The sequence below is a fragment of the Arvicanthis niloticus genome, chromosome 7 (assembly GCF_011762505.2).
Source record: "Arvicanthis niloticus isolate mArvNil1 chromosome 7, mArvNil1.pat.X, whole genome shotgun sequence".
NCBI lineage: Eukaryota > Metazoa > Chordata > Mammalia > Rodentia > Muridae > Arvicanthis > Arvicanthis niloticus.
Window position 1 is genome coordinate 42,721,904 of NC_047664.1, and position 14,635 is coordinate 42,736,538.

General features: G+C 40.2%; 1 protein-coding gene and 1 long non-coding RNA gene across 3 annotated transcripts in view; one reads left to right on the forward strand and one right to left on the reverse strand.

Moving 5' to 3' along the window:
- Window positions 1-14,635, forward strand: part of Stx18 (syntaxin 18) — an 89,688-nt gene that overhangs the window by 24,678 nt on the left and 50,375 nt on the right. The window contains exon 1 of one of the 2 annotated variants that reach the window (XM_076938411.1): window positions 12,949-13,045. The exons of the other annotated variant lie outside the window; for it this stretch is intronic. The gene's annotated coding sequence lies outside the window, so the exon portion shown is untranslated. Of the gene's footprint in view, window positions 1-12,948; window positions 13,046-14,635 lie in introns of those variants that run through there. 2 annotated transcript variants of the gene reach the window in all.
- LOC143443091 (uncharacterized) overlaps window positions 1-14,635 on the reverse strand; it is a 37,764-nt gene that overhangs the window by 8,719 nt on the left and 14,410 nt on the right. The window contains exon 2 of the long non-coding RNA XR_013111818.1: window positions 10,257-10,364. This is a non-coding gene — a long non-coding RNA (uncharacterized LOC143443091). The remainder of the gene's footprint in view (window positions 1-10,256; window positions 10,365-14,635) is intronic.

The window sequence follows — 14,635 nt, forward strand, 5'->3', positions numbered from 1 at the left end:
ATGAGTTTGATTGGAAAGATGTTAACAATAGTAGCCAGGTTATCTTATTTAAAAGTGCTCTTTGGGGCCCAGCTGTGTTACTTTTGCTGCCTGGGCTTAGGTGCGGTGAATCTGAGAGCCTGGGTGCTAGATTTGCACCTGTACTTTAAGCCACTTGGGACAGTCTGAATATGCATGTGTGTTGAGGAGCTCCGTCTAGGACTTGCTTTTGTCATCTTTTTGTCAGGTTTATCTTACTTAATTTTCATGAAAATGATGTGTTTGTTACTGTGGTCACACTGTGATTAAACTTTGGCTGATGTAGAATATTTTATTGTCCCTGTCCTGGAAAATTATAGCAGTTTTTATGAGGAGTGGTTTGTGGGTTCACACAGCCCACTCGGAGTGCCACTTACTATAATTCTCTTCTAAAAGAACCATAAAACATCATGTAAATTGTTTAAAAAGGGAAAGGTCTTTTCTGAGAAAGACACGGCATCTCTCTAAGCTTCATGGCTTAGCCCGTTTATCTGGGGCAGGAGAGTTGGCAAATAGAGTGCATGCGGCTGAGGCCAGAGAGGCTGTGAGCTGCAGCTGCTCGGTTCTTACACAGCTCACATGTGGATGGAGTATAAAGATCCACTTCTGTGACTCTGGATGAAGTTAAGGAAGCGGGGAACGCAGAGGTGAGAAAGGAATTAAAAACATTTTTTTTTACAAGTCCTCAGCATAAGGAAGCTGTGTGCTCATAGTCTGCATTAAGACATGGTTTTTGGTAGCCATGTGAAGCTTGTGAAGCTTGTATTGAAATTCACATGTAGACTGACCTAAAGAAGCTCTCCTCCCTTGGCAGTTCCTCCATGCCAGTTGGCTTGCAATGTTCAGTTTATGTGTAGCACATGAAGAAAACATAAAACGCCACAATCACAAGGCCAAAGTTCTGTCATGGTTTTGTACAAATGCTTTATTCTGATCCTATCTTGGTTTGAGCATGAGCCTTACAGAGAGCAAGGGCGGAAATTGGGAATGATTTTCTACAGCAGTTACATGCTACTCTGCTTCTAGTCATTCAATACAGGTCAATCTTAAGCTGAGCAAATCGGTATAAGAAAATCTGTATACATGTGAAGTGGGAAATCAGGGTAGTCGTTCATTTTCCTTGAAGATACAACTTACAACTTATGGTAGATTTAATTTTAGAAACACTTCCTGGGTCCTGTAACTTTCTTTCTTTTTCTTTTTTTTTTTTTTCTTTTTCTTTTTTTTTTTTTTTTGTTTTTCGAGACAGGGTTTCTCTGTGTAGCCCTGGCTGTCCTGGAACTCACTTTGTAGACCAGGCTGGCCTCGAACTCAGAAATCCGCCTACCTCTGCCTCCCAAGTGCTGGGATTAAAGGCGTGTGCCACCACCGCCCGGCTGTGGGTCCTGTAACTTACAGTAGGCTTAATTTTAGAGCTAGTTCCTGGGTCCATGCAAACTCATTATATTTGCAATGACTTCTTTTAGAGTCAGGAATGAACCATCTGTGTGTCAGAAACAGTTGCTTCTGTAAAATGCTCCTCTGTTAGTGCTATTAAAACACACCATTATCTTTGTGCCTTAGAAACTGTCTGATTTTGTGACAAGAAAAGGTGATATTAATCACGTTTGTGTGTCTTACCAGGAGGGTTGGTGAAACTGCCAACTGTGACTGTGAAAACGATCTGTTTTCAGCCGAAAAACTTCCTACATTTCAAGAAGAATAGCAACTTAGGATTTAGTCTGTGACCATAAAATCCCCTTTGCTGTAAAATCTGAACGCGCACAAAAGCAGCTTCCGAAAGTGGAAACCTTGAGACTATTCCACATTCTGTACTTTCTGTTTTCACTTTCTGGAGTTAGAGTATTTATTTCTACTCTATCAGTATGACAACAAAAGTGAGTTTAGGGAATAGAAAACAAAGCTATAATTGGAATGAAGATTGAAAAAAACCGGATGTTCCTAATGTCATGATGTGGATGGGGAAGCCACATGGAATGCCCTGGATCTTGAGCTGTTTTCCCCAGGGTCGTCTGACAGGGTTGGGGCCCCTTGTCCAAAATGTTAGGCTGAAAAGTGTCTGCCTGTGTATTCGGCACACCAAGCAAAGTCAATGGCATTTTAGCCAGGGCTGGGAGTCTGTGCAGATTTCCACAGGGATCTGGAGCCTATGCATCACGGAGTGTTCTCTGGGGATTTATGTGGTGCTGTATGGTGACTTCATGGTTGTCCTGCTGGATAAAGAGTGCTGTGTTTGTGGGGGGAGGGTCTCTTTTTAAGATTAGGAAGTAGTTTCACTTGTTTTGTTTTAGTACAGACAAAATTCCTGGTCATTTTTGCAATTCTTAAAGAACCATATGCAAGAATTTAGTCAAAAATATGCTTTGCTTTGTAAGTTACCCAGCTGGAAGATAACCACATCAATGTTGCTAACGACTTGTGTCCAGAAGAATGTTTGCTTTTTCTGTTTTTCACTTGAGTCCTTTAGGAAGTATTTTTCATGGACTTGGAGTGATACTGACTCATTTATCAAACAGTAACATTTGTATGTGAAAATCTTCATCATAAGGCGATTCTGCCAGAAGACAGGCAGGGCCTTTGAATTTTCCCCCAAAACTGCAACTTCAGAAAATATGTAAGAGATGTAGCAATTAACCTACATGCAGGTTTCTAATACTAGAAAATGGGCAGCTAGTTACATTCAAAGACAGGATCTGATGGGCCCAAATTGCTTAAAACAGCACAGTTACTGAAGATCTTCCCTAGGGAGCTTGAGAAACCATTTAACAGATGAAAGTACATTCTGAAAAGTCTGACCTTACAGGCAATCATAAAATGAATCAAAACAGTGCTTTTTTTCCCCCTGAAATGTACAGAGCCCATCTGTGTCTAATCCAGTAATTATAGACTGTGTTCAATTACCTTTTCAAACTTGGAGCAGACTGGAGACTAGGCAGTGAACAAACATAGGGTTTTGTCTAGACCTCAATTGACCACAGTCTAAAACGTGAATTTATATCTAATTTTATTTTTTGTTTGGTTTGATAGTTCTTAGAGGATTCATCTTTGCTACTTGGTACTTCAGCCTCTTGATCTCAGACACCGGCTTCTCTCATGACAAAAGCTTTTGTATCTGCTGTGACTTAAGCTGTAAGGAGAGGTTTAATTTTGTGAGTAGTCACTGTTGCCTGCAAATCAATAATTTGTGCTAGAAAAAAGGCTGCATTGGGCTGGGGGAGGGGATTTTGCTAGTGAGTAGCATTTTTTAAAATAGCCCTCTAAATGTGTTGCTGCTGACTGTAACTCTTTGTTGTGTGGTAAGGAAAAATAAATTATTTTTCCTTAAGCGTAAAAAACTCTTGATAATGTTCAGTTGCTGTGTTCATTTACCATTTCAAAAAATACACGGAGATGGCCAGAAGAAATCTGTCTTTCCCTAGTCTATCAGTGGTACAGGTTTTGTGTATATTCGTTTTTATTGTGTTTGCTGACTTGTTATAAGATGCGTTCCCAGCCCTTAAATAAGTCAGTTTATGCTCTGATGAGTCAGATGGTTACATTTTGTCCAAGAGCCTTACCAGTTAAAATTTTTTTTGTTTGTTTTGTTTTTCCAAATGCAACACAAAAGATTACCATAACCTTGCAGTGGGATAGCCCTTTTGTTGCTGATGGTGTTTAGCATGCCAGTCGTGTTGCAAACACATGTTTTGGTGAAATATCATTCCATACCAGCCAAGAACTTCTCCAGAAACTTTAGGACAATTTTTAGTATATGACTTTTAGGTAGCTGTGTTCCTTTAGATTGCTCCCTCCTTTGGAAGGCTTAAGACACTTGGTTGTCTAGATACCCTTTCTGGGAGTCACCTGAAATTTACAGCAGGTCATGTACACCTTCTCTGCTGAGTGGGATGAGCTCTATGCTAAGAACATATTACACCGGGCTTCCTCTGCTTCCTTCATGGATCTCACTCATTCTGTGACAGGCACAGCATTACTGTAGGCTTCCCTGTAGGAACGAGAGACACTTTGGATCTTCTGCCATCTATCCCTCTTAGAGAGCAGTTTCTCTGCCTGTATTTAAAAAAAAAAAAAAAAAAAAAAAAAAAAAAAAAAAAAAAAAAAACAGGGGAGGCTCCTTCCTAGCTCCTACTCATTACCCAGTGTGGGAACTCCTGTGGTTGTGTGGGTTTCGTATTAGCTGATTAACCCTACTCACACGGCTCCCACTTAAGTATAAGTGCCTTCAGATCAAGGCTGTGTGGGTATATGTTCGCCCATTGTAGCCCAGCCTCAACACAGTGCCTGACTTGTGCAGGCAGTCTGTTCTTGATGACTGAGTAAGGAAAAAAATGAATCTTCCATTGAATTCTTCGTATTGAAAGGTCAAAGTGAAGGATCCTCAAAGTTAATAGAAATTATATCTGAATGACACTTAAGTGCACACTCTTTCTCTGTAGCTCACTTTTCTCACTTTTTCTCATTTTTAAGTGATAGTCATAAAATGAGTTTTGTTCGTGGAGTCTGTTTCTCCTTGAAGCTTCCCTTCCTGTTGCTTTGCTGACTCGCTGATGGCAGGTTTTATGCAGCTGCTTACCCCACCTGCAGTGAGAAAATTGGGAAACCATTCTCTGGTTTGCACATGTGTGCGTCTTCATGATTCCTATGGAAGCTTTACTTTAGGGATAGTCACCTAATAGAATGGAGTACTTACTACTGGAAAGATGCTGCTAAATGTGGTGCTGTCATAATGGAGGAGCCCTGGCCTTTGGGATTTTGAAGTGTGAGGTGAGTGATGATGTCTCCTTTATGACAACACAGCTCTCTCCTTGCATAGTTGCTATCCTCCACCCTCAGTCCACAGTGTCCTGAGACTCCTACTCTCAGGTTGATAGGCAGTTGATATTTAGTTTAAACAGTCCACAGTTCTCCAGATACATCTCAGACCACTGGCTCTGCCCATTCTTTTCTGTTTGGTATCAATTGTGATTTTTTTTTGGACCAACTTTGGAGTTTAGAAACTTACAGTGTGTCACATTTAAATAATCCACTTAAGTACCGAAAATACTAATTGTTTGTGATGTGCATATTGGTGAGTGTGGCCCCTAAAACCAACTAATATACCTTTAGACCCAAAAGTAGAGAGGACCATAATCATTAGACCCAAGGCAGATGGAGGGGATGGGGGATAGGTCTGAAGATGATAAGGAAGGTTGAGGTCTTCAGCAGTTGGCTTCATGTCTTCAAATCATCCGATTTGTGCTTTGAGCTTGACTCTCCTCTGACTAGAGAAGGAAGAGCTGTTTCTGGGATAAGAGGTTCAATTGAAAATTAGAGACTCAGGCCTGCCTGGGGCAAAGCTTAGATTGGAGAGACAGGTCACAGAGCAAGGTGCAGGCTACTCTAATCCACAGAATTTAGGTCCCAGGTTTGCTGGTGAGAGTTCTGGATCTCCTATCTCTTAGCTACTCTTAGCCTTTGGAGAGTCTTAAGATTTTTTTTTTTTTTTAATTTGACTGCTTCTTTTAGCATTCTGAATTGGGTGCTCTCATGTCCATTTGATATGTATATTATCATATTCTTGAATTTTATTCTTGAACCAAGTTGGAAAGTTTCAAGGCAAACATTTGGTTTTCTGTTAGCCCACAAATTGGGCCATGGTTGTTCAATGATGGCCTTGTGTTAACTGAGGCAGTATCACATGTTAAGTGTATTTTGTTAGGAGCCCACAGAGTGCACCAAATGTTAGCCCTTTGTCATGTCTGACTGTGAGCAATATTCACCAAGTTCATCTTCAGGTACCTAATGTGTCATCTAGAAATGTAAAGTCTTGTGGAGAAGGCCTGAAAATGTAGCTGTAATGTGCCCTGCTGGCTCCATGTCCTAAAGTTAATGGTAGTTTTCCAGTGATCTTGAATGCAGGAGGACTCCACCTGCAAGCCTGTCTCAGATGTGGAAAATAGTCCTCAGTGTTGTGAGCTGTTGTAGTGAGCTTGCTGTATGTGGTGCTTGTTAGTCAGTCAGCAATAAAGAGATGTATATGGTGGGTACTTGCAATTCCTTGCAGCCAAAGTACCCTCTGTCAACCGCAGGACCATCCTCGTTTTGGAAGCTCACTTTACCTTTTACCTTAGCCAGGAGCCTACTGAAGATGCCGCTCTGTTCCCAAGTAACTTTTGTGCCTATCAGGTCACAGACCTAAGGGTAGGAACCAGATCTGAATCAGGTTGTTTAGAAGCCTTCTTAGGATCTTTTTTCTAATTGGAATTAGGAAAGAGTGGTTCTTTGTGTGGAAGTCTGGGTCTTACACACAGAGCTCAGGTGTTGGAAGATGAGTCTCACTACAGTGCTGCCATGAGAGACTGACAGCTGAAATGCAGAGAAAACACAGATTGGAAGTCGGCAGTTCTGGAGAAGATTTTGGAGTTTGGCTGCAGTTGCTTCAGAGGCCCAGGGGAATCGGCATCTTTTCTGTGGTTGGATCATGTAAGCCAGTGATGCTAACTGGGGAAATCTGCCTCCACAGAGCTTTTGCCAGGGTTTAGGATTGTCTCTGCTTGCTTTAGGTGCTGATACTGGATCTTGTAGGTAGCAGTCAGGGATGCTGTTAAATATATTCTGCTATGTAAGTTTCTCCCATAAACAACCTCCTCCCGACCCCAGGTAAATTATAATAAAACCCCAAGTTTCAGCAGAGATAAGGTTGATAAACCAGAATATTAACCCGCCCTTCATTTGTGACATTCATGGTGTATGCTAAGATCTTCCCTCCTCTTTTCAGAAGCTAATTACAATTAATGTCTGTTCAGGGGACTTAGCTAACTTAGGGATATACATAAACTAGTTGTAAGTGTTGTTTAGTGAGTGGTATACACTTTAGTCTCAGATTTCTGATCTTCCAGCATATAGCTACTGCTTTGGAAGGGTGGATTCCCATTCTCTCTGGGTCAGATTTGCAGTCTGTCTTAAGCATCAAAAGCACTGGAGTAATCCCTGTTCATAGCTTGTCACTAACACTGCTTCAGAGTTATGTCACTCACCCCCAGATTTTCTCTGAGAGTGACATTCAACCTACATAGGAAGGAGACAGTCATCATTTAAAGAACAATTGTCATTTTAAAAAATGACATTTTGTTGTACATGAAACAACAACAAAAATAACTCTCAGGGTTTGCTAAGTGTGGGCCTGCAGACGGTGGGCCTCCTTGAGACTCTTCAGAGCACACAGTGCTTATGATTCACCTGCCAGCTCCCCTTCAGACATGGAGTGGGTTTCCCTCGTAGACTTGGTAAAATGAAAGCTTATAAGTAACTGGAGGAGCACTGGAACAGAAGCAAGGGGCTGCTATTCCTCACTTAGATGAACAGCTACCCCCAAATCACTGCATTTTATATAAAAGCTTGAGGGTTCTTTTAGATTTTTTTCTAACAATTTTTGTTTTTAAACCAGGGCCTATGATTATCTCTTTGTTTTCCTCCCTTCTGAAAGTCCCTTGTTGTTCTGAGTAATCCAGACTTGAACTGCAAGATTTTGTGAGGATGCTTGAGAAGCCCTCTCTTCCTTGGCACACAGTTGCTATTTTGTACTCATCCCTTGTTGGAACAATGAACAGTGATTTCCTCCAACTCTGGAGAGCTAAATATTGTCTCTAGCCCAGAAACTCTCAAGTTTGTAATTTCTGCCCCGACTCCTCTGATTAGAGGCATCTGTAGCTATCTATATATCTGGATGTCTGGAAAACAGTAAGTCTGCTTGTTGTCTGTCACATACACTAGACACATGTCTATCACAAGGAACATGCACTGGTTGTCCCTTCTGCTTGGGATGCTTTACCCAGGTGTCTACATAGAGATAATGCATGCAGCTGACTCTGAGCTCTGCTTCAAACCTGCCCTCATTCTCAGAGGTCCTCAAGACCATGGTGTTTAAACTGTAACTCAACTTTCCTTCCGGCTCTACCTCAGCTCCCCTACCTTGCCTGGGATGTGCTTCCCTCTATACCTATGCTCGTGCAGAACTTTATTAACCAATTTCTTCATTGCTGCCATTTTGTTTTCTCATGAATTGTGTAAATGTGATTGCAAAGTGTGTAATCCTTTGAAACTCTACTTAGTCTGACTAAAGGAGTGTGCTCATGGGAGTTACAGATGAACCTATGGATAGTTCCTTCCTGCCTTATCACACAACAATCTCTTGTTATATGGAGCACTATAGTTACCTGTCACCTATGGAGAGGGCCATGTCTGCTTTTCAACAATTTGGAATTGAGCTACATAAATATTTATGTGTATGTGTTTGTGTCAGCATAAAGTTTTCATTTTTCTAGGGTAATACTTAGGATTGTTATTTCATATGGTATTTGTTAACTTTCTAAGAAACTGCCTATAAACAAACATCCAAAGCAACATTATTTATAATGTTGTGATAAAATATCCAAGGTCCATTAGCACTGACTGCTTTGATTGAATTTTGGGTTTTAGACTGTGATAGGAGTTCTCTCTCAGTTTTTCCTCCCCATTCCCTCTTGTATTGCTCTGGTTAAACTAGACTTAGAGGACTTTGGGAAAATACAAAGATACACAGTACATACATACATACATATATACATTAATTATGTAGCAGTAGAAGGAAATGAAGAATTGCTACCTGCTACATCCTAGTTGTACCTTGAAAACATGACAAGTCCTAGATGTCAGTCACTAAGGACCACAGAGCGTATGAATCCATCTATATGGACTGTCTATAAGGCAAATACATAGGGAATCAGAAGTTAGAGAAAGATGTATGGAGTAACTAACTGATCATGGACATGGGGCTTTAGGGATAATGTAAAGGCAATGGATAGGAACAGTGCTTGCATAATTTGTAAATATAATAAAAACATTAAAATAAGTATTTTAAATGAGTAAATTGTATACTGAGTAAAATAAATCTCGAGATTTTTTTAAATTTGACTTGCTTTTCAATATGACTGTCCCATTCTGTATTCCCACCAGCAATGAATTTAAATTATGTTTGTCAAACATCTCTTTCTCTGTCTGTCTGTCTGTCTGTCTGTCTGTCTGTCTGTCTCTCTCTCTCTCTCTCTCTGTGTGTGTGTGTGTGTGTGTGTGTGTGTGTTTGGGACTGAGCATATCAGACAGTACTGTCCTACCTGGCTCCCCATGGCTCTGTGTCAGTGGTCTGTTGGGAAGTTGGTGCTATCTATGCTAATTGCATTTCCACAGTTGCCATTGATGCTGACACCTTTTACACACCTCTTTGCCTTTTTTGTAAGCAGTCTGTTCCAGTCTTTTGCTCACTTTTAAATCAAGCTGTTTTTCTTGGCTTGAGTGAAAATCTTTTATATTTTCTGGATATAGGCACTTTGTCATTTTTATGATATGAAATATTTTCATAGTTTTAGAATGTGCTTGCTTTTTGGCTCTTAAAGACACTTGTTGATTACCTTCAGGGTTCATCTGTAAACTGAATTCGTAAGTGGGATGTCTGGTACAAAAAAGGGAGAAACTCAGTGTTTAGTGACTGGATGGATGGACTTCTTCTTTCACCAAGTAGCAATAGATTTTTTTTTTCTTCCTGACAGGCAGTATGCTGGAAGATTAGAAAACGCGACTAGGTCGTTTTCTGATTGCAATATTTCTTCTTACTACCTCAGAAGGATTAGCAATCTGTAGAGATTACTGAACTGGTATGATGCTGGCTGACTTTTGGATCCTTCCTCTTCAGCCTCCTAGTTTCCTGTTCTCCCTGTTGGCCCACCTTCCCTATCCAACTGTCGTTGTTGGGCCAACTTCATCTTAACTTTATGCTTTTGCTCAAGAATTAGATGCATGCATTTGTTCTGTGTCCTGAATATGCACAAAGAAAGTAGCTGTGGTACTGACCTCTCGAGTCTTGCATCAGTGCTACAGACTCTGTCCTCTTCCCCATACTAGGTTGATGTCTCCATTTTATGTTCTTTTACCTGTGATTTTGCTTCAGAGGACTTCATTTATTTGTAAATATCTATTAGTGTTTTTCTCTTTGCCTTACTGTAAGCCAGTGACTTTAAATATTTTTGTTCATATATTGTCCAAAAGAATTTTGAAATAACTAGGTAACCTCTCTCACTTGCAAAGGATATAGTTTCCAGCATGCTTTAAAACTTAATATATTATAGTGCAATGTGCTCACCCATCCTCTGAATATACCCCTTGTTCTTTAACAATGCACTCGATCGCCTCTGCTGTGTATCAAGTCTGGCTTTGATAGCCCTTACCAGTTCCAGGGGCCACAGCCTTGCTTTTCCCTGATGAACTCAAATTTCTGCCTCATATCCCATCTGTGTTTGTTCATGATTTTGCATTGGCCACGCTGTTGGGAGGTTCTGTGGAGCAAAGATGAATATGTGAGTTGAAATGAAAGTCTGACCGTCCATTTATTTGGTCAGTGTTGGGATCAAAACTAGGGCCCCATGCATGCTGACCAATGTGAGATTTAAAGTATTCCAGTGGAAGCCAACAGTCTTTCAGTGCTCTGTGTTGTTTTCTCTGTGCTTATTATTGACAAGTGGATTAGAACCAACGTTTTAGAACCAGGTTTTACTGGAGGGGCCTGTCAAGGTCTGGGATGGACCCCTTTGTCTTTTAAAATGGCTATGCACAAGCTGATGACTGCACAAGCTGATGACAGCATAAGCTGATGGCGTGTCAGTGTTCAGGACCTGTTCCATTCTTAGTTTCCATGGCTTGTAGACAGGAAAAGAAGACAATGGAACTTCATGTAATTATGAGCCTAAACTGTCATTTAAAAAAAAAAAAGTTTGTCAGATAACAATTCATTTTCCATTCATTTTGTTGAATTGGGGTTGGAGAGTCCCTAAATTGTGTATGTGTGGTCATTAGGGCCATTCTTCCCTCAGGTTTAACCTGCTGCTGGGTGTCTCTTACATGGGAGAAAAATATTCTTTACAGCAATTTTTTATTGATTTGGTAGCTTCCCCCACACTATCTGTCTTAATGTAGCTTCAAATGGTCTTTATTGCTTTTAAGTAACAAAATTCTTTTCAATGCTCTGTTCTGACAGTATTTAGGTATCTTTGATGCTAAAATTGTGTGAATATAGTATTCATACAATTAGTAATGTTGACATTTCTTCTCTCTGAAAAAGCACCTGTGGTGCTTTAGAGGCATTTGATAGATAGATGGTTTGGGGGTATTTCATACCGTGAGGGCTCTTGGTATATATCAGGTTAAGTATATGGTACTATGGTAAGAAATGTGACTGCAGATGGTAGCTTCCCCTTCTGCAAATGTGTGGACTCTGGTGCTGAGTAATATCCTGGATGTCTCTGTTTTGCTGCAGAAAATCTAACACAGATTTTTGATTGCCTTTTAAAACTTCACTTCTCAAGGAAACCTTATCTTTACGTTGGCATCTGTTTTTTTGTGAAGTCATAATTTTGGATCAGAATTTCCAGCTGTGGCATCTAGTTTTATGGAGCCCGAACTGAGAATTAAAAACTAGTCTATATGTTTCAGTATGTGAAATGAATGTTATCTCTGTGTGAAACAGTGCACACTGTGTTTAAGGATTTTAGTTTGCAGTATTATGCTAAGAGAAGCAGCTTTCACAATAGTGGACAGCTTAGAGGAATGGGCTAGGTTTGCCCTTCCTCCAGTGTCCCATGACATAATGTAATGTGCACCTCACTTCAAGCCAGCAGCTAAGGCGACTACCTCACTTCCCAGATGAGGAAACTGAGATCTTCACTTTGTTCTGAGTGAGTGAGACAATGCTCACTAATTGGAGGTGAAAGGAGTTAGAGTTAATCTTGTTAGGGGAAATCACTTGGCTTGCTGTTTGACAATCCAGGGGTCCTATGCAGAGAAAGAGCTCCCCCTGCCCCCCATGGCAGTGTTGCTCAGAGTTTGCTTGTGCCTAGGACTAAGAGGCTAATGAAACAAATTAGCTAAGAGGCTAATGAAACAAAAGACAAGTTGGCAAAACTTTTCAGTATTCAAAAATATTTTCACTCTCTACTCTCTAAATCTGCTTTTCAGTCTTTGTCCTAATGATGGTTTGGAATACAAGAATGCTTTGGTGTGTAGTAAGTTGGTGCTCGTTATTGTAGGATTTGTCTTGCAGAATTAGATACCTGGTTGTCTAGCTATGAGTCCATTCTGATCAGTGTAACAGATGGATGTCATGTTGCTATTAGAAGTTTTAAGAAGTTTTTGTGCCAAGTGAAATAAATAGGCTATAGCATATGATTTCATTCGTGTGGAGGCTGTAGATATACAAATAACAGTATATTATATATATAAATATATAGTGTATTTCAGAGTGCTGGCAGTGTGGCTTGATTTTACTTTCTAGCTCTGCATAGTTTATAAACTATCTACCATAAGCAGAAAATTAGGCCATACATTTTTAATGCAACCAAATAGAATTATTTTTTATAATATAAAGTTATAAAGTCATTTAAAGTCTTACTGAAAGTAGGCTCATAGATACAGCAAACATGAAGATGGTGCTTGGCTGAACTCTCACACAGCTGCCTGTCTCTACTCCTGCTGTGGACCCCACAGGTGGGGATAGTACCCATCCAAAACAGAGGCGTAAAGTGAGGCCTACAAGGAACTGTCTTAGTGAGCAGCCATTTTATTTGACCCCAAACAAAAGAGCACATACATTTGAAAAGCTGTTCTCCAGTACTGAAAGAACATTGCTTTATTCTTTGAGAGTGCCTTCTTACTAGTTAGCTCCACTGATTGGAAGGTAACATTCTGCCACTTGTAATGCTTTGATTGGTGACTGGAAATTTTCATAATCTGCTTCCCAGAACATTCTATTATATGGGTAACTTGACCCAATTCCTCTTCTTACCTGGTTCTGGTTTAATAATTAAATTGAGTTAGCCATTAAGTAACAGTTGGTTGTGTAGAAGCCAGTAGTGAATACCTGGGAGTCTGCAAACACACCTTTCATCAGGCCAGGCCGAGTACTATGTTCTCGGAGTACAGCTCTGGTCAGGCAGCTGTGCACATGGAGCTGTTTTCCTAAAAGGTGAGCTTTCCCAGAGCAGACTGTGCTTTTCTTTACTCTACGAACTCTTTGGGAAAAAAAATCTAAAAATATTTTGAAGCCCTCAATTCCACTTTATAATTTTGAATTAATAACTTCTTACTACTGTAATTTCATACGTTTTATACTACCCCCAGGAAAAAAGTATTTACTTACTTTACATTTCTTATATTGATTTCAGTTGGTCTCATTTTACATTACAATTATGGCTTTCCATTCCATGAAGTATGGCTTAGAGTTGTGTTTCAGATTTGAAATGGCTCATGCATTAATAAAGCTACTGTTTTTAATTTGAAAGGAATGCTCTCTAAGGGAAGTTGTTAGGCCCTGGGATGCAGTTTTAAAGTGTTTGTTTTGTGATAGTCTCAAGTCATTATTCCCCAAGAAAAGTGCCATCTTTAGCCCCTCACTCCCTGTTAGGCCAACTACATTGATTTCTTTGCAGTCACCAAGGGGACACAGAACAAGAGGACAATGCTGTCTAGATACGCCTTCTATACAAAGCCTTGGGACAAAGGTGATATCTTACTCGAAGGAAATTCCAAGTGGATCCAGTGCCGGGTCGGCCTCTTCCCGTACTCTCTCCCTCTGGATGGAAAACTTAGGCGTTCCTTAAAACTCAAGCTGCTTCTACTTGCCTAATTTGGGGGTTGTGAATAAATGCCCATGTGGATATAAACTGGTTTTATGGTACTCGTTAAATATCATGACTTCCTGTATTTGCTGATAATTTTGTTCTGACAGTGAATTGATTGGGGGGAGGGTTGTTTTGTTTTGTTTTTCCTGACAAACAGAACTGTTCTCTTTGGAAAACATACAAAATCTTTTATTTTGAATCGGAGCAGTAGTGTAGACAGTCCAAACATTTATTGTCTACTTAATGAATATTCATGAAGCCAGTGGAGACATTACCTTATTAGCCTAACGACACAGTACTTTTTTTGCAAGAAGTAAAACATCTAATATTGAAAATTTTGCTTCTTTTTTTGGGAGTGCACCCCATGGGGTACGGGGAGGGCAACAATAACAAACACTTTCAAATTTAGGAAAGACATGTAAATTAGTTACAAATTTCTGGTTACAGTATGTACCAAGAATTCTCCATTTTACAAAAGAATTATATTCTCTTTATTTCTTCATTAGTATTTGTGAGATTCATCCGAGCTTGTGCGTATGCATGTGTGTGTGCGTATGTGTGAAAGCACATTTGTGTAGTAATTAGTGATGTTCTCTTTGACAGAGCTGGCAAATTTCATATGTAAACACTTGTGAGTACATCTGTCTGGCCCAAAGCCTGTCATCTCCTTATGCTTTTATGCTTAGATGATAAAGTTGATATTAGTAAAATACTAACAGTACACACCTCATCCCAGGCACCCTTGATACATCTCAAGCCAAGGCGAGGGTGTTGGAGGCCCAGTGAGCACACGTGGATTTGTTTGTTTGGGATGGTGCAGCATGGTAAGCAGTACCAGCACAGTAGGGGCGAAGGCTGTGCAGCCACATCAGCTCGATTTGAATCCAGTTCTGTGACTTAGTAGCTGAGTGCATCAAAGAGCACTGTGCCTTCTT